The sequence below is a fragment of the Hylobates moloch genome, unplaced genomic scaffold (genome assembly GCF_009828535.3).
Source record: "Hylobates moloch isolate HMO894 unplaced genomic scaffold, HMol_V3 SCAFFOLD_9, whole genome shotgun sequence".
Lineage (NCBI taxonomy): Eukaryota > Metazoa > Chordata > Mammalia > Primates > Hylobatidae > Hylobates > Hylobates moloch.
Window position 1 is genome coordinate 100,304,380 of NW_026652284.1, and position 24,306 is coordinate 100,328,685.

The 24,306-nt window shown below is 43.4% G+C and overlaps 1 protein-coding gene across 1 annotated transcript in view; it reads left to right on the forward strand.

The window, feature by feature from the left end:
- COL14A1 (collagen type XIV alpha 1 chain) overlaps nt 1-24,306 on the forward strand; it is a 314,618-nt gene that overhangs the window by 1,358 nt on the left and 288,954 nt on the right. The window contains exon 2 of the mRNA XM_058443680.1: nt 10,035-10,104. The gene's annotated coding sequence lies outside the window, so the exon portion shown is untranslated. The remainder of the gene's footprint in view (nt 1-10,034; nt 10,105-24,306) is intronic.

A 24,306-nucleotide genomic window follows, 5' to 3' on the forward strand; every position in this document is an offset into this window, starting at 1 on the left:
TCATAATTGAAACTTAATATAGGTGGCCACTGACACCTCTTGAGATTCAATCCCAGAGGATGGAAGAGAGAGGGAAGATGTGTGCCCTGTTACCTCAGTGTTTGTTGTTGTTGTTGTTTGTTTGTTTGTTTTTTGAGACTGAATCTCCTTCTGTTGCCCAGGCTGGAGTGCAGTGGCGTGGTCTCAGCTCACTGCAACCTTTCCCTCCCAGGTTCAAGCAATTCTCTTGCCTCAGCCTCCCGAATAGCTGGGATTACAGGCACGTGCCATCATGCCTGGCTAATTTTTGTATTTTTAGTAGAGACAGGGTTTCACCATGTTGGCCAGGCTGGTCTCAAACTCCTGGGCTCAAGTGATTCACCCCCTTGGCGTCCCAAAGTGCTGGGATTACAGGCGTAAGCCATCGCACCTGGCCTGTTACCTCAATTTTGAAAATGTGTGGTTAAGTGTGAGCCCAGGTTTTAAAAGATTTGGATATTTCTGCAGCTGTGAAAGGTAAGGAAGCAGAATACTAGCCCCTGCTCATGAACCTAGAAAACCCATGGATGGTGTGACATGGAAATATCAAGGGTAGTTAATTATTGAGCAGAGAGTCTCCCAGGTCTGGTATGTAGAAGCAGAAAATGAGGGAAACAAGTGTGAGAAGCTCTAAAGAAGATGGGACTCACCAAATGTCAGACCAGCCTGTCTGTGTTAGAGAAAGAACCCCCGTTTTTTTCAGATTTTTCTCTTGGCCATCCTGGACTACACAAGATGTTAAAAACTTTCTAGTGTTTTCATGCTTCATGTATACCATCTCATGCCATTAAAGTATGTATTATTTTTTATTGCAAGCACAGGACAATCCACTCATTCAATTCCCTACTTACCCATCCACCTTCTTTGCTTTCCGTCTTCTCATCAGTACTTAATACCCTCCCAACTTATTATTTTTGTTTGTTTTCTATATCTTTTCCTGCACATAGTAGGTGCTCACTTCCCAACTTATTACATAAATGGAAACAAAAATGTGAAATCATAGAACTTTTTTTAATCAGTAAGTGACCATTTTTTAATCAGTAAGTGTGCTGTTTTGCTGTGTCCTTAGGAACTCAGAAACAGTCTTTGAAATAACTCATAGCAATACCTAATATTTATTGCACACCAAATATATGCCAGCTCCTCTACTAAATGTTTTCTACAGATAATCTCATTTAATCCTCACAACAAGTCCATGGGGTAGGTTCTAATAAAATCCTCTTTTTTTTTTTCGAGACTGAGTCTCGTTCTGTCGCCCAGGCTGGAGTGCAGTGGCACGATCTGGGCTCACTGCAAGCTCCACCTCCCGAGTTCACGCCATTCTCCTGCCTCGGCCTCCCGGTAGCTGAGACTACAGGCACTCGCCACCATGCCCAGCTAATTTTTTGTATTTTTAGTAGAGACGGGGTTTCACAGTGTTAGCCAAGATGGTCTCGATCTCCTGACCTAGTGATCCGCCCGCCTCGGCCTCCCAAAGTGCTGGGATTACTGGCGTGAGCCACCGTGCCCTGCCAAAATCCTCTTTTTATAGGCAAGGAACTCAGCTCTCTAGGAAGGTTAAGTCAGTGGTACAAGGTCATGTATTGGACAAGCCGTGGGGCCAGGGTTGGAACCCAGTCACTGACTACTGAGGGCATCTGCCTCCTAGGACCATCCAGTTTGCACAGAAGCACAAGGTCACTCATGCACATGCTGGAAGAAGACAAGCTAGAGCAAGAGCTTGTTCTTTAGGAGCACCCCCACTTTCTTTTTCTTTTGTTGTTGTTTTTGAGACAGAGTCTCGCTCTGTCACCGAGGCTGGAGTAGTGGCACAATCTCAGCTCACTGCAACCTCCACCTCCCAGGTTCAAGTGATTCTCTTGCCTCAGCCTCCTGAATAGCTGGGATTACAGGCGTGTGCCACCACACCCGACTACTTTTTGTATTTTCAGTAGAGATAGCGTTTCACCAGGTTGGTCAGGCTGGTCTTGAACTCCTGACCTCAAGTGATCCCCCTGCCTCAGCCTCCCAAAGTGCTGGGATTACAGGCATGAGCCACTGTGCCTGGACCCCACTTTCTCGGTGTTGCTGTTGGAGACCACACCCAGCCCCCTCCTGAGCAGCAGGGATATAGGGCTCATTCCTGTAACTTGGTGGCTGCCATTACATCCTTGCTTTGCTTCTGCAGGCATTGGTGATTGCACCTGCTTTCCTCTTTCTTCTCAACATCACTGCCTATCATTTGGTTCATTGCTGGGTTTTCCTTGCTCCCAAACTGGGAGTGTAGTAGCTTATTTTTCAGATTCCTTTGTAGGTTTTATTCTGGAAGCCAACACCAAGACCCTTTGTTTTTATCCATGTATTTTGTTTCATTTCATTCAACACAATGATTGACTCCTTGATTTGCTGGAGACCTTTGCTATGGTAAATATTAAATTGCAACACCACAGGTGGGCAACCAAAAAGTAACCTGGCAAGTCGTGGAGCTCTACAGGATTGGAACTACATCAATGAATTTTTACATGCCCAGGGCCTAAAAAGGTCAGCACAAAGCCTCTTGATGAGCATTTGTTAATGAAAGTATAGTTTGTAAACATTTCTGCAGATTTGTAAATATCCCTTGCCCTTCCTGAAATGTAAGTGGGCCTAGAATTGAAGTCGTGCTGAAGTCTGTTTCTTGTCTCCTTTCTCAGATGGCCTGTAAGAGATATTCTACTCTCTTTTCATTCATTCCTGGAAGCGAGCTTGTATCTTCTCTTTCCCTAGGTCCTTCTTAAGACACCCATAGGGCTGGACTGACATCTGTTGGAGGACAGGAGACCTTTAACCTGGTGTCTTTCTTAGAGTTCAGAGAGGATAATGTATGGGTTTATCCCAAGGATGGAGGAGAGGCAGAGACCTTTTTAATTTTTTTACAAGATCTGAGGTCACTGAGCCACCATAAAATGAATCAAGCCAAATCCTCAGGATTCCAGACTCTAGAAAGTTTCTCACTGACAATATCAATAGTGATTGAACGTTTATGATGTGTCACGCACATGCTAAGTGTTTTCTGTACTGTGGAAGGAAGATATCTTGGGCCCCCCAAATCGCTAAGGAAAACTCAAGCTAGAAACTGCTTAGGGCAAACCTGCCTCCCATTCTATTCAAAGTCACCCCTCTGCTCACTGAGATAGATGCATATATCTGATTTCCTCCTTTGGAAACGCTAATCAGAAACTCAAAATGATGTAACCATTTGGGTCTCACCCATCTGTGACCTGGATGCTCCCTCCCGCTTGGAGTCTTCCTGCCCTTACTTCAAGTTGTCCCACCTTTCCAGACCGAACCAATATACTTCTTACATGTATTGATTGATGTCTCATGTCTCCCTAAAATATATAAAATCAAGCTGTGCCCCAACCACCTTGGGCACATGTCATCAGGACTTCCTGAGGCTGTGTCATGGACATGTCCTCAACCTTGACAAAATGAGCTTTCTAAATTACCTGAGACCTGTCTGAGATGTTCTGGGTTCACAGTACGTTATGAAGTATATTATTTACTTTGTGTACATAGTCTCATGTAATCACTTTCTAACACCTCTCAACAATGCTTCATCAATGCCACTTTAAACTTTTTTTTTTTTGTAAGACAGTGTTTCTCTGTCACTCAGGCTGGAGTGGCTGGAGTGCAGTGGTGCGATCTCAGCTCACTGCAACCTCTGCCTCCCGGATTCAAGCTATTCTCCCACCTCAGCCTCCTGAGTAGCTGGGACTGCAGCCTCCACCACCCAGCCTGGCTAATTTTTGTATTTTTAATAGAAACGGGGTTTCACCACATTGGCCAGGTTGGTCTCAAACTCCAAACCTCAAGTGATCCACCAGCCTTGGCCTCCCAAAGTGCTGGGATTACAGGTGTGAGCCACTGCACCTGGCCCAATTCCATCTTAAATTTTGATCTTTTACCTCCCCTTTGACCTCCAACATGCAAAACGACTAGTCATAAGGTCAGGGCTCTGTGTTACAGCTGGACTTTGCACTGACACATATGTGCAAACACACACACTCATACACACACATTTGAAGGAAAAAACATTCATCTTAATTCAGGATGTGAGAGTTGCTGCTGTCTTTTAATTCCTGAAAACTCCTTCATTCTTGGATGAGATGTGCCTTTCTTATGTGAATTAGAAGTCCAGAAGAATGTGTTGGAGTTTTTACTTAGGTGAACGTGTCATCCAGCCAGCTTAGAAAGACTGCCTAGCCAAGTTACTGACTACCTCAAAGTTTTATCAGGAGAGAAAGTAGCTGTGAACAATTCAAGATCATTAGTGCCAGAGCAAAAACAGCTCAATGGCCTGTGCATATTTATGGTTGTGTAATACAATGCCCATAATTGTTAGGGAGCTTCCTGATTCCAGCTCCCTCCCAGTTGTCTGAAGGGGGAGCAGAATGCACACACCACCCTTTAGCCAATTTCAACCAGGGACTAAAGTACTCTCTTCTTACTGGTTGGAAATGGCTTCTGTTCACATCAACTACATCATGGATGACTTTGGATGATGTAAACCTCTTAATATGGAAAAGATTAAGTTCAGAAACAAAGCATGCATTGGTTCATCTGGCAACCCTGGTGAGGTCCGACAATCGGAGGGTCTGTAAGGGCTGACACCCCTCCTTGCGTGAACAGAGACTGCCTCTCATTTGCCCCCGCTCCTAACCCCTGCCACCCCAAAAAGAATTCTACCACAAAAAATAAAAATACAAGTTCTCATTCAATACCCTCCTTTTTTGGTGGAAACATTTCTTTACAGTTAATGTCTAGACTCTAGATTAAGTTCACGTAAAGCTTCCCTTTTTAAAAATTCATGCTGACTAGGAGTTAAAGTGCAAGGCTATTTCCTTTTGATCTCCTTGCTATTTGTTCTCCATGACCACCAACTGACTTTGCCTGTCTTTTACTGTTTCCTTCCCCATTTTTACTCACAATCTGTTACGTCTCCTTATCAGCTTCTGGCAGCCTCTTCCAGCGCTCGTTGAATGCTGAGCCCTCTCTCTGGGATGCTGGCTACAATGGGGGTCTCTGGGATGCTGGCTACACTGGGGGCAAGCATAAATATGAGTGTGGGTGCAAAACTATACAATGGAAGCAGCACTGTGGAGCTCATTTGGAGAGGCTGTATCTGCTGGTGGGTTCACGTAGGATGACAGACAGGAAATACAGCCAAAAGTCAGCACCCGGGCAGCAGAAAGATATATCCAGAAGCAAGTCCAGGTGCTGGTATTGGACCTGAATTGGAGATGGAGCCAAAAAACATAATCTACACAATGCATTTGGAGGAAATACATTAGGAGACAAAATGAAAACTGGAAAGGGGCCGGGCTTCATTGCTCACACCTGTAATCCCAGCACTTTAGGAGGCTGGGCAAGTGGATCACTTGAGGCCAGGAGTTGAGACCAGCCTGGCCCACATGGTGAAACCATGTCTCTACTAAAAATATAATAATTAGGTGGGCGTGGTGATGCATACCTGTAATCTCAGCTACTCGAGAGGCTGAGATGGGAGAATCACTTAAATCCTGGAGGCAGAGGTTTCAGTGAGCTGAGATCATGCCACTGCACTCCAGCCTGGGCAACAGAGTGAGACTTCATCTCAAAAAAAACACAAACAAGAAAAAAACAACAACAAAAACAAATCTGCAAAACTGCGTGCAGAGTTTCTGGAAAGCTACAGGGCATTATTCTGCTGAAAGACCAAGTCCCAGGTTTACACAGTGACTATGATGGCAGACCTGGAACATGAACCAGGTGTTTCTGACTTCAGGACCAGTACTTTTGTTCACTACATTTTTCATCAGCTTAGGGCGAAGGATTGAAGGTGCCTCCTGCAAGGGTCAATGCTAAGGTACAAGGACTCAGGATTGAATTATGTATTAGCCTTGGGCTTTTACAGATTAAAGATGTTGGGAAATTAGAGAACCACAGTATGAAGCTCTAGAGGGAGTGCTGGAGGGTCAGAGTGGTAAGATGTGCTATAAATAGAAAAACAAATCATGAGGTCAGAAGTCAAAAGAAGAGAACAAGGCAGAAGTATAGAGCCACGGAATTTACACTAGGAAAACGGCTCAAGCTGGAGACTGAACCATAGGAGGATGCTAGAAGCCAGCTTTCATGTGATGTGGGTTAAGGGGGCCACCAGGATAGAGAAGACCCAGCAGGGTAGACTTGAGGCGAGCGATGAGGATATCAGAGAAACCACCAAAACTTCCTACAAATACTAGCCCAAAATGTCTTTGCCATGATTATGAAGAGTGGAAATGTCCAATAGATCAAGACTAGCTCAATTATCACTTGGGGTGATCATATTTGGGATTCTTGGTTATTCCAGAAAGATCAACCCCAATTCTTCTGAGCACCAATCATATATATTTTAATTGTTCACTCAGCTCTCATTGGTATAGACATACAAATACCTGGCTATACTATTGAATTATTAAATGCACATTGTTGAATATATTTTTCATCCTCCAGTACCTATTCCTATTCTTTTGCTAACACCTGTATTTTGGGAGTAAATTGCCTCTCCATTTTGTGTAGTTCTTGTGAGATGTCTATCATGGTGTCCCAGTCTCTCCTAGTGAAAATAATGAGTCCCATACCCAAGCTATACTAATTAACATTCCCTTCCAGGACTTTGAATTTTGAGCAGAAGAATATAAAGGTGTAGAAAAGAGTTGAAATTTATTCACCTAGGTGGTTCCCCAGGCCTGTCTTGGTTGCTTTCCTCTCTGAGCATGGTCCTAGAGGTTTTGGATGAAATCTGTGGACTATAGTGGCCTTTGGTGACATAGGGAGTAAAGAACTCATGATTAGGACAAGGTGGTTGAGTAAGCTTGGAAGAGCCCACGGTATCAATTCCACAGAGGAAGTGGAGACCAAGGACCAGACACAGAATCAGGCATCTGCCAAAGAATTCAAGCAAGAATGCAAGCAATCAGATTCAGAAGGTGTTCTGTGGAAGAGATTGCCTGATTAATTCAGGAAAGAGTAGTAGATCAGTCATAATGTTTCTTGCTTGCAAGTGACAGAAAACCAACTTGAACCAGTTTTAAGAGAAAAGAAAAAGGCTATATTGCTTTAGTTAACCACATTGCAACAGGAACAATGATTAAATAATTTATCATCCACCTGGGGCACTTCTGAGACTGAAAGAGCTACACTTCTGAGAAAGAAAGTTAATGATTAAGCTGGAACAACAGGTGTAAACTGGGACAAATGGGCCCTATACCCATTTGCATGTCTTCTCATCCTAGTGTAAGGAAGTTATGATGAATAAACCTGAAAGGCTGCCTGCCAGGGGTCTATCTCTCTCTCTCTCTCTGTCTCTCTGTCTTCTTGTGTGTGTGTGTGTGTGTGTGTGTGTGTGTGTGTGTGTGTGTGCAGCTGACAGAAGCTCTGGGCTCGAATTCTTACAGGTTACCAATCAGAAAGGAAAGGATACTTCTTTTGTTTGCTCCAGTGTAAAATATCTTGTCCAAGAATTCCAAGTAGTCTGACCTACATCACATACTATCCCTGGGCCAATTTCTGTGGATAAAGAGATGGATTCCTAACCTACCATGCGTTCATCTGGGTCACATGTGTTTACTGTGTTGAAGACATAGGAGTCCTATGAATCCATAGTCCCAATAATTTGGAGCAGCACTTCCTTGAAAGAAAGGCTTTTCTGGAAGACAAAACCATAAATATCCACTCAGGCAGCCTTTTATAGAGTGTCTCTGCCAAGTCCACTCGCAGTATGGGAACTGTTAAGTGTTACATAAAACACTCTGGAGCTACCTGGGAAAGGATTGAACCATGACCCCTGAGACCTTGGAAGCCCTTTGCAATCTGCTTTAGCAAAGAGCCATGGGGCTGCTCTATCCCTTTATAGTCTTGTATGTAATTGCCCATTCGGGGTATGTGAGGCCCCAGGGCTCAGTGTGCCTATAAGCCACTAGCACCTCTCAAATGAAATGATGGTGGTAATGTAGGGAGAGGAATAGATCTGATTTTGTAGTGCTCTTCTCATTTGGCCTTGCCTTGAAAAGCCACTGGCAGAGCCACAGCACCCCGGGCACCTTAGGCTTTCACTGAGGAGTTGGGGAACAGAAAGGAAAGCAAGGACTCCATGGAAAAAGTTTAGGAAAGAGGACAGCTAGAGGCAGACTTCCTTTCCATCCAAGATGGGCTAGGCTCCCAGTTCTACCTCCCTCGACTCCTGTTTCAACTCCATTGTTGGAAAGCACAACTGTGATGGTTAATACTGAGTGTCAACTTGATTGGATTGAAGGATGTAAAGTATTAATCCTGGGTGTGTCTGTGAGGGTGTTGCCAAAGGAGATTAACATTTGAGTCAGTGGGCTGGGAGAGGAAGACCCCCCTTAATCTGGATGGGCACCATCCAGATCAGCTGCCAGCAAATATAAAGCAGGCAGAAAAATGTGAAAAGGTTAGACTGGCCTAGCCTCCCAGCCTACATCTTTGTCCCATGCTGGATGCTTCCTGCCTGGAATATCGAACTCCAAATTTCTTCAGTTTTAGATTCGGACTAGCTCTCCTTGCTCCTCAGCCTGCAGATGGCCTATTGTGGGACCTTGTGATCGTGTGAGTTAATACTTAATAATCTCTCCTTTATATATGTGTGTGTGTGTGTGTGTGTGTATATATATACACACACACACTATATGTTCTGTTCCTCTAGAGAACCCTGACTAATACAACAACCGTTTATGATGAAACTTGGAACAAAGACAGATGCTACTTTTTACCACCGTGATATGGTCCTCTCTACCTTGCAGAAGAGTTCTTGGTGGCTAAAACTCAACAACAATCTGCTTGTCCCCAGCCCAGCCTTTCTCTGGGAGAAAAAGGAGTGGATAAATGTATGGAAGATTGATTGAGTGACTGTGGGCTCCCACCCAAAGAGATGATTCAGTCCAGGGGCAGGGAGAAGAGTGAGACCCAGTGGAACGTGATTTCGCAATGGATCCCTTGCCACGACAGGGAACACAGTGTTTACTGAAGAGAGCTCTTCAACCTGTCAGTCATCTGTGCCTTCCAGAAAACTGCAGCCTCAACTGTAGTAAATAATCCACCGGCTCAGCCCAAGCCCTGTTGGAGCGGATAGGGCTATCCTTGCCACGGTACCGAACAGCAGGAATGTTGCTTGCAAACCCTGCCCTTTGGAAGTAGCCAGCAAGGCTGAAAGTGCTCAACCACTCTTTGGAATGCCACATTGGATATGGGAAATTCCATAATGCTCTACTAATAAGTAAAGTTTCTCTTGCTGGGTTGTAAGTATCTGGGCAAGTCACAGGAAATTCTTCTTGGAACTAAGCAATATGGGAATAAACACACGTATTAACATCTGTTCATGATAAGTAGCTAATGAAATAGCCCACTTTGGCCCAGAGTTTGGGATAATGAAACAAATGACTGGTGGTTGATATAATCGCTTCAGTGCCGGTATGTGTTCACTGTACATCTTGTGTGTCCCATACGTTCATTTGTTCTTTCAATTGATTCTTCTTTCATTGTCCAAGACACAGTCTTTGTTTTTAAACTTTTTATTCACATATGCACTGGTTGCTGTGGCCTCCTTCTGGACTGAGACACTCATTTACCGGGCTGCTAGGAGTGCTGGTGGTCAGTAGCTCTCATCTGAGCCTGTCTCCAAAGATGACCTCTGCTAAAGAGAGCTGCCTGGTTCAAGGTCATGCTCCCTTCCCCATGGTAGCCCACAATTTTAAAGAAAGGACTGACTACATTGCAAATACTTGAAGACACCTCTTAAAAAATTGATATGTAATCAATGTGGACATGTAAAGACCCAGCCCTTAAAGCCCAATTTAAGATAACCTGGAAGGGCCACTTGCTGGCTACTTCCACAGGGCAGGGTTTGTAGCGGAAAAGCCATCACAGCTCCAGAGTTTCCAGTGGGCTTGGCTGAGGCCTTTGACTGTCTCTCAGTTCACCTGCTTGCTGTGCTCATTGCTGCCTTTCTTCTTTCACAGATACTGTTCCTGAGAGCATCTGCCCCAGTCAACTTCTCATCCACAGATATTAATCTCAGTCGACCACCAGGTAACCTGACCCCTGATACTATATAACATAAACCCTGAAAAGTGGCCAGGAGCGATGACTCATGCCTGTAATCCCAGAGCTTTGGGAGGCTGAGGCAGGAGGATCCCTTGAGGCCAGGAGTTTGAGAACAGCCAGGGCAACATAGCAAGTCCCTGTCTCTACAAAAATAATTACAAATTAGGCAGATGTGGAGGTAACTACTTGGAGCCTGAGTGGGGGAAGATCACTTGAACTCAGGAGTTTTTTATTACAGTGAACTATGATGGTGAGACCCTGTGTCAAAAAAGAAAAAAATGAAAGTGCCTTGATTATAATGGTACAACTTTATGAATTTTACAAAATGAACACACACACCTGTATGACCAGCACCCAGCTCCCTTCTAACCTAAGGGTAACCACTGTTATCACTCCTAACAGTACAGATTTGTTTTGACCTGTTCTAGGGCTTTATCTAAATGGTATGATATAGTGTACATTGTTTCTGTGTTTGGCTTCCATTACGCGACATCTTGTTGGTGGGATTCATTCACGTTGCATGAGGCCGTGCATAATTCATTCCCATTTCTTTTTCTTTTCTTTTTTTTGATACGAAGTCTCGCTCTGCCACCCAGGCTGGAGTGCAGTGGCGCAATCTCGGCTCACTGCCAGCTCTGCCTCCTGGGTTCACACCATTCTCCTGCCTCGGCCTCCCGAGTAGCTGGGACTACAGGTGCCCACCACCATGCCTGGCTAATTTTTTGTATTTTTAGTAGAGATGGGGTTTCACTGTGTTAGCGAGGATGGTCTCGATCTCCTGACCTCATGATCCACCTGCCTTGGCCTTTCAAAATGCTGGGATTACAGGTGTGAGCCACTGCGCCTGGCCAATTCATTCCCATTTCTATGTAATATTCCATGTGAGAATATAATACCATTTATTTTTCTATTCTTAGGTTGATGAATATTGGGTAGTTCCAGTTTGAGGCAATTATACATCTGCAGTGAGCATACTAGAATATGTTTTTGGATGGGCCTAAGCACTCATTGGTGTAGGGAACTGCATATATTTAGTTTGTGTAGATACTGCCAAGCAGTTTTCCAAAGTAGTTCTACCAATTTATACTGCCACTTGCAGTGTATGAGCATTAAGACCAATACCTGATGTTCTCCACCCTTTTAATCTCAGCCACTGTGGTGAGTGTGTGGTGGTAGTACATTGTGGTTTTAATTTGGACTTCCCTGGAGGCCAGTGACACTAAGCACATTTTATATGTTTATTGGTTATTTGGACATTCTCCTTGGAGGATGTCTATTCAAGTCTTTGCCCATTTTCTGTCGGTTTGTCAAGACAGTCCTTTCTTTACCGTTGGCTGCTGGGAGATCCTACAGAGGCCATCTCTGGTGGAGAGGAAAAGAGGAGTCATATTTTGTTTAAAGACAAAAGTAAGAAACAGATAAATAAAACATACAGGGAAGCATGTAGGAAATAATAAACACGGGCTTCAAAACTACTGGAGAAGGAAAGAAATGAGATTCGTCTACAACAGCAAAGTCATAGACTTGAATGGGGAAAAGTAAATTGAGGTGGGGTCGAGGAAGCCACAGAAAAACATGGGGTCCAGGCCGGTCACAGTGGCTTACGCCTGTAATCCCAGCACTTTGGGAGGCCGAGGCAGGTGGATCACCTGAGGTCAGGAGTTCAAGAACAGCCTAGCTAACATGGTGAAACCCCGTCTCTACAAAAATACAAAAATTAGCCAGGCATGATGGCAGGTACCTGTAATCCCAGCTACTTGGAAGAATCACTTGAACCCAAGAGGCGGAGGTTGCAGTGAGCTGAAATCATGTCATTGCACTCCAGCCTGGGTGACAGAGCGAGACTCTGTCTTAAAAAAAGAAAAAAAAAAAAAAGAAAAAGATGGAGTCCAGCTATTGGACTCAGGAAAGACAAAGTGGTAGCTTTGGGTGGGTGCCAGCAAGAATCACGAAAATCCACTCAGCTGATGAGACTCTGTGATTGTAAGAATAGTTAGAGAAGGCTGTGTTTACCAGCTGGTATCCAAAAAAGAAGTTAGAATAAAACACAATGGCTGTTATTGGTCTTGTGTATCCAGGCAGAGTCGTGAGCTGAGTAAATAGATAGCATGGCTTTAGAAGAGAAGGTGCATATTTTTTTCAGGCTCACTCAACCACTACATGTGAGAAATAACAAGGGCAGAGTAACCTGGAACACAAAAACATCATTATTCATGCAGCTCTGCTCCTGGGGAGTAGCCCACAATCACGAGCAGCAGGAGGGGAGTGGAGTCACATCTATAGTGGCTTTGCCATCTTTTACTGCCTACTACAAAATTGGCCCACTTCACACTGCATCTTCAGCATGGGACCTGTCCTTATCCTGGAAATAGCTTTTCTTTGTTTGCTAAATATTGCAGCCTGGCTCGACCCCGAACATCCCCTCGGTTCAGTCACTTGGAGTTTCCTTCTTTCTGCCAGATCAATCATCTGCTCCTGTTGTATCAGTGAATGTGATTAGAATTATCTCCCTTTGTTGAGAAGACAGACTCTAATGGTGTAGAGTTCTATTTTGTTTTTGTTTTTTCTTTGAGCAGAAACATGGGCACTATGACATTTTTCTGTGAAAATCCAGCAGCATAATCTTCAGTTGGCTAAAGTTAGGATGTACTATTAACTGTTTCACTTCCACTTGGTTATAAGCCAGTGATTTTGAAGTTTATGACTGTGACCCATGGGAGAGTGTTCAATATGGGACCCGTCCTTACTGCCACAGGGAATTTTGAAAATACTGTAGATCTTGCTTTTCTGTCAGTTTGACCTGAAAGGAGTTCCTCATGTTGGAATACTATTGGGAGTTCTGTATAGGGTCATCATATTGCGTCCTCATAGCTGACCCTAAAAACTGGGATTCTCTTTAACCTTTCCAAATCCCCATCTGAGGACTTGTGCTCTGGACAAGATCTTATTGTTTGCAAGAATAGACTGTCTTGAGAGAACCTTTTTATTTTAGGGATGGAGCCAGAACGAAGTTACTTTCCACAAACCTACTCTAACCTATTGATCCTGCAGGAACCGTTTTCCTATTAGTAGGAGGGACTGCAGAGAAAAGTTACTCTCTTATTTGCTCATTTGCTCATCTGGTGATTTTTTTTTTTTTTTTTTTTTTTTGACAGAGTTTCGCTATTTTGCCCAGGCTGGAGTGAAGTGGCACGATCTCAGCTCACTGCAACCTCCATCCCCTGGGGTTCAAGCAATTCTCCTGCCTCAGCCTCCTGAGTAGCTGGGATTATAGACACCTGCCACCACGCCCAGCTAATTTTTTGTTTGTTTGTTTGTTTTTGTATTTTTAGTAGAGACTGGGTTTCATGATGTTGGTCAGGCTGGTCTCAAACTCCTGACCTCAGGTGATCCACCCCCCTCGGCCTCCCAAAGTGCTAGGATTACAGGTGCCCGCCCCATTTGGTGATATTTTTATTGAGCATCTGCTATGTGTCTGATAATTTGCACCCTAGAGACACAGTAGAAAAGAACCAGACATAGTACCTTTGTGAAGCTTTTATTCTAGTGGGTGAGATAGACATTAATCAAGTGGCTTCAATAAAATGTAACAATAGAGAAGCACAGATACTTTTCTCTCAGAGGGGTTAAACTTGTTCTGTGTTTTTGCTTTTGTTGTCTAATAGAAAGCAGTAATTCTCTTTTCTATCAATAACTTGGAGAAAAAAAAAAGAAATAATTGAAAAACTCCAAGCAGAGATTCTGCAGCAAAGATTCTCAAGCAAGCCTGATTTTGTCCCCGGGGGCATTAGGCAATGTCTCCAAAGATATTTGGTCATCACAACTGAGTGCTACTAGCATCTGGTGCGTTAAGCTTTTTATAATGAACAGGATAGCCCAAAATATCAACAACACAAGGGTTAGAAACTCCTATCTATATCATACGGGTAATACTTTAATATCTTTTTTTTTTTTTTGAGACGGAGTTTCTCTCTTCCACCCAGGCTGGAGTGCAGTGGTGCGATCTTGGCTCACTGCAACCTCCGCCTTCCAGTTTCAAGCGATTCTCCTGCCTCAGCCTTCTGAGTAGCTGGGATTACAGGCTCCTGCCACCATGCCCAGCTATTTTTTTTTTGTATTTTTAGTAGAGATGGGGTTTCACTATGTTGGCTAGGTTGGTCTCTAACTCCTGACCTCGTGATCCGCCTGCCTCGGCCTCCCAAAGTGCTGGGATTACAGGCGTGAGCCACAGCGCCCGGCCCAGAGTAGCTTTTTGCCTTTTATTTTTAAAACATAAATTCTTTGGTATTATATTTACTACTAATAATATATTAACACTTTGTGGGCCAGGTATTGTGCTAAGAACTTTTCATTCATCATCTCATTTATTCATGAGAAAATATGAAATAAGGAAAAGTATCCTCATTTCACAAATAAGAAAACAGAGGTTCAGAGAGATTAAATAATGTCCTTTGGGATTTGAAACCAGGTTTGACAAAACCCAGGTAGGCTCTCAACCACCTTACTCTCTATCCCTTCTTGTGATACTGTCATTACTTTGCATTCTTATGAGGTTTTGTAGTTTCAAAGCATTTTCATATGATTATCTCCAAAGCACAGACTTATGATAAAGCACTAGCTTGGAAGTCAAATGTATGCTTGAGTGTGGTCCTCCTTTACACTGTGACCTCAGATAAATTATTATTATTATTATTTGAGATGGAGTCTTGCTCTGTCACCCAGGCTGGAGTGCAGTGGCATGGTCTCAGCTCACTGCAACCTCCACCTCCCAGGTTCAAGCAATTCTTGTGCCTCAGCCTTCCAAGTAGCTGAGACTACATGTGTGTGTCACCACACCCAGCTAATTTTTTGTATTTTTAGTAGAGACAGGGTTTTGCCATGTTGGCGAGGCTGGTCTTGAACTCCTGATCTCAAATGATCCTCCTGACTCAGCCTCCCAAAGTGCTGGAATTACAGGTATGAGCCACCAGGCCCAGCCTCAGATAAATTATTTGACATCTTTTAGCCTCAGTAGTCTTCTCTCTAAAAACAGAGCATTGAACTAGAGTTATTTCTCAGGTCACTTTCAGATTTGGGGGTTGTTTATTACTGCAGCATAACCTCAATCTGACTGTTTCAGTGTACTCCATAAAACTTATATTTCATTTTATATGTCATCATACAAAATGAATCTATTTTATGGTAAATAAAAAATAATATAAGATAAATATGATATAAGATAAATGACATAAGATAAAAATGCAGTCTATGTTAGTGGCTATCAAACTTCTTGCTTACAATGTACAGTAGGAGATTCATTTTGGGCTGGGTGTGGTGGCTCATGCCTGTAATCCCAGCACTCTGAGAGGCCGAGGTGGGGGGATCACCTGAGATTAGGAGTTCGAGACCAGCCCGGCCAACATGGTGAAACCCTATCTCTACTAAAAATACAAAAATTAGCTGGGCATGGTGGCGGGCACCTGTAATCCTGGCTACTCAGGAAGCTGAGACAGGAGGATCACTTGAACTTGGGAGGTGGAGGTTGCAGAGAGCCAAGATCACACCACTGCATACCAGCCTGGGCGGCAAGAGCAAAACTCTCTCTCTCTCTAAAAAAAAAAAGGATTCATTTTGTATAATGACATATATAACTGAAATATAAGTTTAACACAGCATACTGAAACCGATCAACTAGGTTATGCTGCAGTAATAAACAATCCCAAATCTCAGGGGCTTAAAACAATAAAAATTTTGTTCTGGGTTTTGTTGTGTGCATCATGAGGTGGCTGGGAATCCTGCTCCATTTTTTTCTTCATCCCAGGACTCAGGATGGAGCAGCCTCCATCTCAAAGGTCACCAACATCAGCAGTAGAGAGAAAGGGAGCACAGCAAATCTATAGTGGCTCTTAAAGCTTCACCTAGAGCGATACACATCACTTCTCCTCACATGTTATTGGCTAAGTCATTTGGCCACACCTAACTTCAAGGAGTGGGGAAATGCCATCCCGTCATGTGCCTGGGAAAGAAACTGAAAACATCTGATGAACAGCATGAATGACTGCCACAAGCATGTACCCTTACCATGTAGATACATTCTGATGTTTTCTTTTCTTTTTAATTCAACTAGGTACTAGTCTGCTCTACCCTACCCTATTCTATTCCATTCCTTTTATTTTATTTTTCAAGACAGTCTCACTCTGTTGCCCAGGCTGGAGTGTGGTGGTGCAATCTCAGCTCACTGCAACCTCTACCTCCTGGGTTCAAGAGGTTCCCCTGCTTCAGCCTCCCGAGTAGGGACTACAGGTGCGTGCTACCACACCCAGCTAATTTTTGTTATTTTTAGTAGAGATGGGGTTTCACTATGTTGGTCAGGCTGGTCTCAATCTCTTGACCTTGTGATCCGCCTGCCTTAGGCTCCTAAAGTGCTAGGATTATAGGTGTGAGCCACCGTGCCTGGACTAATTTTTAAAAAAATTGTACTGCCTTCCAGCAAATGCTAGTCAGAACCTTATATATTGATTTCAGAACTCTCCTATGACTATGATTGGGTCACAGTCATAAACTTCAAAATCACTGGCTTATATCCAAGTGGAAGTGAAACAGTTAATAGTAAACTCCAACTTCAGCCAATTGAAGATTATTATGCTGGATTTACACAGAAAATGTCATAATGCCCATGTTTCTGCTCAAAGGGAAAACAAAACAAAATAGAACTCTACACAAGTCTGTCTTCTCAACAAAGGGAGATAATTCTAATCACATTCGCTGATACAACAGCAGCAAATGATTGCTCTGGCAAGAAGAAGGAAACCCCAAGTGACTGAGCCAAGTGGGATGTTCAGGGTACAGTCAGGCTGTAATATTTAGCAAACGAAGAAAAGCTATTCCCAGCCGGGCTCGGTGGCTCATGCCTGTAATCCCAGCACTTTGGAAGGCCGAGGCAGGAGGATCACCTGAGGTCAGGAGTTCGAGACCAGCCTGGTCAACGTGGTGAAACCCTGTCTCTACTAAAAATACAAAAAAAAAAAAAAGGCTGGGCATGGTGGTGTGTGCCTGTAATCCCAGCTACTCAGGAGGCTGAGGCAAGAGAATCACTTGAACCTTGGAGGCGGAGGTTGCAGTGAGCTGAGATTGTGTCATTGCACTCTAGCCTGGGCAACAGAGCAGGACTCTGTCAAAAAAAAAAAAGAGAGAAAAGAAAAGCTGTTTCCAGGAAAATGGATATATGAGTAGAATTGCCTCTCCTAAAAAAGAGATGTTGGAGTCTTACCCTCTGTACCTCTGAACATAATGTTATTTGGAGATAGAGTCTTTACAGAGGTAATCAAGTTAAAATGAAGTCATCAGGGTGAGCTCTAGTCCAATGACTAGTGTCCTCATAACAAGGACAAACTTGGATGCAGAGACAGACATGTACAGAGGAAAGACAATGTGCAGAAACACAGGGAGATTGAGGCCACCTACAAGCCAAGGAAAGAGACCTGGAAGAGATCCTTCGCTCACAGCCCTCAGAAGGAACCAACCCTGCTAACACTTTAATATTGGACTTCTAGCCTCTAGAACTGTGAGACAATGAATTTCTGTTGTTTAGTCCACCTAGTTTTCAGTACTTTGTCATGGCAGACCTAGGAAGCTAATACAATGGGGGAAGATGGCTCCAGCAGTAAGCAGAGCATATTGGAGGTAAGCAAGACCTCACTGGCAATATCATAAGAGGGTATATGAGATTTTTCTGCAAACAGTGATGAGGGCACTGGCATAAGAAAGTTATATGCAAGCAAAGAACACTGTGAGACACGTATAACAGTTTCAACAAACCCTGGGCAATTCAAAGAAAACAACCTGGGCCTGGTGCGGTGGCTCATCCCTGTAATCCCAGCACTTTGGGAGGCTGAGGCGGGTGGATCACTTGAGGTCAGGAGTTTGAGACCAGCCTGGCCAACCTGGTGAAACCCCATCTCTACTTTAAAAAATACAAAAATTAGCCAAGTATGGTGGTGCACGCCTATGATCTCAGCTACTTGGGAGGCTGAGGCAGGAGAATTTCTTGAACCCAGGAGGCAGAGGTTGCAGTGAGCCGAGATCATGCCACTGCGCTCCAGACTCTTGGGCAACAGAGTGAGACTGTCTCAAAAAAAAAAAAAAAAGAAAAAAAAAAAGAAAAAAACCTAAACGAAAAACGAAGAAGAGAATCTGTACCACAGCGGAAAAGGCCAGTATTCTTACTAACATAAACTAATGATTTTCAGCATTTCCTGGTTAAGGAGAGTAATTGGCATTCTCTGGCAGAATACCATTGAATAGTAACTAGAATTTGAGCTACATAATTATGGTATATTAATTGCACAGTAAAGTATAAATAATTTGTATTCTAGAGTGTAGGTTCAGTTCATCTCAACAAATTCTGTTGTTGTTTCATAAAGCCCCAAGTTAAAAAAAATACTCTCTAGCAATTATTATAAGTAGATTTATGTAACAGATGGAACTTACCTATTTAAAACAGACATATTTAGATGCAGAGCAGGAAATACCACATTTTACATGGCCAACGTATGTGGATCATGTTGGTTGCATCCTGCACAGCTGTAGGGGACAACATTCATACAAACTGTGAGGAATGATGCTTCCTGGAATCATGCCCTACAGTGGTCTTGCCCAGATAAGTAATCTCTCTCATAGGCCTTGTAGGGCTTTTATCTATTTATTTAATTTTAAATTTTTTTCCTGACTATACCGGGTAACAAAAGCTCTTACCACAAGATGATGGATTCAAAATTATTAGTTGACTCTATTTCCATGTCAAGGAAATGAGACTTTGTGAAACTGTTGTGGAGAATACCACCAAAGTGTCACAGCTGATAGCTTAGATATGTTAACCTAGATACATTAAGATAACTTAGATACAATAACGAAGACACATTACTGGAACTTAGAACAGTGCTCTTCTACCTGCACCCCTACCTCACTCCTTCTGGTTGAAGAGCAAAAAAACAAAAACAAAAAAAGCAAAACCCAACAATCTTTGAGACAATGCAATAATTAAACAGGGAATATACAGTTGAATGTAGGTACCTAAAGATAGAAGGAATGTTAAAATTCTCAGCAAATTTAACAATTCAGTTCCAGAGAACTTGCCATGACCTATATGATACATGAATACAAGAATTAAAAATGGTGGCACCAAGAGCTTTGGCTCTATATGAAAAACATTGAAGCAAAAAAAAAGGGGGGATCTAAAATCTGGAAGCTTCTCCCATCCAGCCTGCAGCTTGGGGTTGTCTTTGTGCCGGCAGCTGCCCAGTAAGTCAGAAGATACCTGAAGGCTTGGATCTCCCTGTTGCCATGTTGTTTACTCAGGAAAAGCCCCAGTCAAGAGTCACATCTTTTAAGAACTGTGAAAAAAAGCAAGTAATTTGTCTTACCTATGTAAATGGTGAGAAACATTGAAAAGATTGATAGGAACGCCCCTCTTCTGCTGAGTCCAACTCTGCAAACTGGTTGGAGAGCTGAAAGGGAAGTGCGAAGAAGGGAAAGAGGGAAGGAAGGGCAGATTTGGGAACTGGTGGATCGCTGTTGTATGTGGATTCTGTGTATGAACGATAGTCCTTCTGCAGTGAGAAGACTGGTTACAAGAATTCCAGTGGTCCTAGAATTTTTTTTGTTGTTATTTTCTGTTTTTTTTTTTTTTTTTTTTTAAGAGGTGGTAAACTCAAATGCTGTGTTGGCATGTGGGTATGGAAACATGTGCAGAGGCAGGGGCTAAGGCGATGGTGAGTGGAGGGACTGTGGTTAGCTGCAGACAGTGTGCTCCTCCTAAAGCATTCAAATTCACAACAGTGTTTTGTGTTAAAGCAAAATAGAACCAAACCACTGCCCTAATGAAACAAACACTTCTGCAGGCCCAGTGATCCCCTTAACTCACACCTTTGTAATCCCAGATCGAAAGGATCAGAAGCTGGCAAAAGCTGTTTCTCTGCATCTTCAAAGGATCAGAAGCTGGCAAAAGCTGTGCCTCTGCATCTTCTAAAGGTCACAGTTCGTCCATAGAGTACTTTTTTTGTTTTGTTTGTTTGTTTGTTTGAGGTAGAGTTTCACCCTTGTCGCCCAGGCTGGAGTGCAATGGCACGATCTTGGCTCACTGCAACCTCTGCCTCTCAGGTTTAAACGATTCTCCTGCCTCAGTCTCCCGAGTAGCTGGGATCACAGGCATGCACCACCATGCCCAGCAAATTTTTGTATTTTTAGTAGCGAGGAGGTTTCACCATGTTGGCCAGGCTAGTCTCGAACTCCTGACCTCAGGTGATCCACCCACCTCAGCCTCCCAAAGTGCTGGGATTACAGGCATGAGCCACCGCACCCAGCCAGTTTTTTTGTTTTCTTTTGTTTTGTTTTGTTTTGAGACGAATTATCAACTCTGCTGCCCAGTCTGGAGTGCAGTGGTGTGATCGCAGCTCACTGCAACCTCTACCTCCCGAGTTCAAGGGATTCTCCTACCTCAGCCTCCCAAATAGCTGGGACTCTAGGTGTGCGCCACCACACCCACCTAATTTTTGTAGTTTTAGTAGAGATGAGTTTTGCCATGTTGGCTAGGCTGGTCTGGAACTCTTGGCCTCAAGTGCTCTGCCTGCCTTGGCCTCCCAAAGTGTTGGGATTACAGATGTGAGCCACAGTGCCTGGCCTGAATGCTGTTTTACTAATAATTTACCACCTTCGTTATAATTGCAGTCTTGATTAGACAATTTACCAAAAAACATTGATAATTCTTCCTAGAAATAAAGGTAGAGGGAATCATATTATTTACTTACAGGCTTGGCTATTTAGTAGGCTAAGGTTTAGAATCTGTGCCCGTAAGTTTTAACTAAGTATAATTTTGTGTTGATTACTTTTATCTAGATATGAAGATATATTGCTTTCTAGAGTTTATGTAAGCTTTGTCTCTTTAAGGAGGCTAATACCATTAAGCTAATAATAATAACGGGTAACATTTATTGATCTTCCTATGTGTCAGATACCATATACTTTACATGGAATATCTTGTTGTGTCTCATTTAATTCTTGCAACAACCCTCTAAGGCAGGTAGTGTTTCTATCCTCATTATACAGATGAGAATGCCAAGGCACAGAGAGGTTAAGGAACTTTCCTAAAGTCACCCAGTAAGTGGCAGAGATGGGGTTTGAATTCAGGAGACGTGGCTGAGTTACCAGTCATAAATCTAACTAACTAACTAACAAACAAACATCAAAATCTCTTGTCCTCTCAGGAGACTCCTTTACCAAGTCTCTTGAATTCTTGCCTAGGCCAGTGGAGAGAGTTATCCCAGAGCCTCAGACCTGCAGGCATACCGACTCCCACTGCCTTGCAGAAAGAGGTTCAGGAGCAGTGTTCTTGGTAGTCACTTGAACTCTGTTTCTTCTGGGAACATCATTATCTCTGTTGTGATTCCTCAGAGCAATAGTCAAGGTCTCAGAGTAAAGGCCTCACTGCATACTTGTGGCCACTTATCTCACTGGGCATGTGAGAGAATGTCCAGGTTATGCAAGACAGGCTGACGAGCATCCTATTAGCACGAAAACATGATGCACCCTGGGTGGATGAGTTTGGACTCATAGCTGGTCTCCAGGCCTAAAATTCCCAGAAGAGTGGGAGAATCAGTGGCTTCTTTTTGAATTCCCAGGCAGTGTGCCCGGTCACAAGGCATTCCCTGGGAAGGGCGAAGCTGTCTTGGGACGCAGAAGTTTGGAACACCATCTGGGAATTAACAAAGAGATAAGTTTTTCAGTTCAATGTCATTCAAGTTGATTTATGCTTCATTACCAGGGACTTGATATCAAGTCCCTAGAGAAATAGGGACATACAGGGACTATTAGTGAATCAAACAGAAAAGAAGAAGTAGGCTAATAAGCATCCCTAGGAAAGGGAGGGAGGAAGGCTGTCCTGCTTTCAACTTAATTAAGGAGTTTGTCCTAAGTAGGAGGACATTTCTCCATGTTCAACTTTTAGCAAGGCTGCAGCTGTTGTAATCTGTAATCTGTTTTCTCTCTGCCTGGCTAGAGTCTGGGCTCCTCTTTGGCTGTCTCAGTCTCACTTTGGCTCTTTCTGGCCCTACAGATACCCTGGTTCCACCATGTCTTCCTCCTGGCCCTCTGGCTCTGCCACCCACATTCGGGTTCTGCTTTGGGGCAGCCCCATCCTTTGCCACAGTGGGCACGTAGGACACCTTCAGGGTCTCCACACTGCTGCCTTCCAAGGTCTCTTGGAGCCTCAGGATCTCGTGGACCCTCTACAGAAAATTCTCTGGGGAAGCTCAGAGTCATTTACTTTCTCTACTAACCATGAAGGACAGCCAGGTTTACTTTGACGTGGCCATTGCCTAGTTGGGCAGCTAAGGACTGGCCATCACTTCTAGAGTCCTGAGTATGAAGGAGGGGAGAAATCTCTCTTCCCATTGGTTTCTTCAGCCTTCAGGCTTTATTTCCAAGAAGAAAACCCAAAACAAACACACCGACCACTTCATCCTCCTCCTTTCTTTCTATATACCTTCTTCCCACAGTCCCTTCAGTTAGAAGAGGCAAGATTTTTGCCTACTCTCTGACATCGTAGCCACCTTTAAGCATGGAGCAGCAAGTCCCAGGGCCTGACTGTCACGGGCAGAAAAGGAAGCTTCCCTACGTTACGAAAAACTGCAAATTCATCTACCAGCCCTGACCTTGATTTAAAGACGGGCTCTACGAAGTACTATAGCAAATCCTTATTTTCTGTCCTCAGAAAGCCTGATTTCATTGTCTTTCTAAAGAGGGCAGGTAGGTAAGAGAATGCAATAAAACATGATTCAAGGGAGAAATGAATATGCACGGTTTCAACATTTGCAAAATACATTTTTAAAACTGTCTCAACCTAACCATTTCCTTAAGGCCTCCTTGATGTTGAAGATTAGTGCATAATTACATTGAAAGCATAGGTCTGTTCTGGAAGTTGATTCATGTTTTACTCCAATTGAACTATTCATCTTTAGTGACAAGGTGTCAGTCACCTATGCCCTAATTGGTGTCCACAGAAAATGGAAACCTTATCCATGGGTCTTTTGGTGAGAAGTCAGTCATTTTCAGCATGTAGCAGGTATCTTTAATCCAGGAAGACCATATGAGACAACATGGGGTGGAAAAATACTCAATTAGGCCAGGTGTGGTGGCCCATGCCTGTAATCCCAGCACTTTGGGAGGCTGAGGAAGGCGGGTCACCTGAGGTCAGGAGTTCAAGATCAGCCTGGTCAACGTGGTGAAATCCCATCTCTACTAAAAATACAAAAATTAGCTGGACATGGTGGTGTGCACCTGTAATCCCAGCTATTCGGGAGGCCGAGGCTGGAGAATTGCTTGAACCAGGGAGGCAGATGTTGCAGTGAGCCGAGATCGTGCCACTGTACTCCAGCCTGGGTGACTGAGCGAGACCCTGTCTCCCCCCAAAAAAGAAAAAGAAAAATACTGAGTTGATAGTGGGAAGCAGTAGTGATGGTCCTTGTTTTGCCACTCTTGAGCTCTGTGACATAAGATTACTTAGGATGACTCACTTGATAACTTCTTTGTTTATTTGTGTATATCGTTACCCCAAAAAGCTGAGTCAGCATTTATTTGTAATGTTATGAAATGCTGCCCCCTTGTGTTTTTGCAGGGTTCATTTAGTTTCTGTTTTGATTTTAAAATAAATTCTTAATTTAAAACGTATTGACCTGTTAAAACTTTTCTTTGTTTCGATCGTTTCTTTTTTGGCTCACTCACCTTCCTAACTGCCAAAATCAAACGAGTAGCTACTACTACACCTCGTTAAGTTAAAAGCTCTCTTACAATATCCTTGGAGAAATGTAAATATCATTTTAACGATAGAGAAAGGCAATACTTGCTGTTTCTTATTCCTAAGAGAATCATTCCTGGACTTGGAACATGGACTTGCTGGCCCCGCTCAGCTCCTATTGGACTAAACATTCCTGACTTTTCATTTAAGGAAGAGCAAAGTCTTCTTCTAAATGCCAACCTCATTCCCTTAGAGTAGTCATTCTTTCATGGGAATACTGCAGCCACTCAAACTACCCTGTAATAGCCCAGTTGTCACTTGGGGATACCTTGTCCCTTGGAAAACATGGCCCAGGCACAAATTTTAGTGCCTAGGATCTGAAAGACTTTAAAATGATTTCTATTGCTTGATTTCCTGAG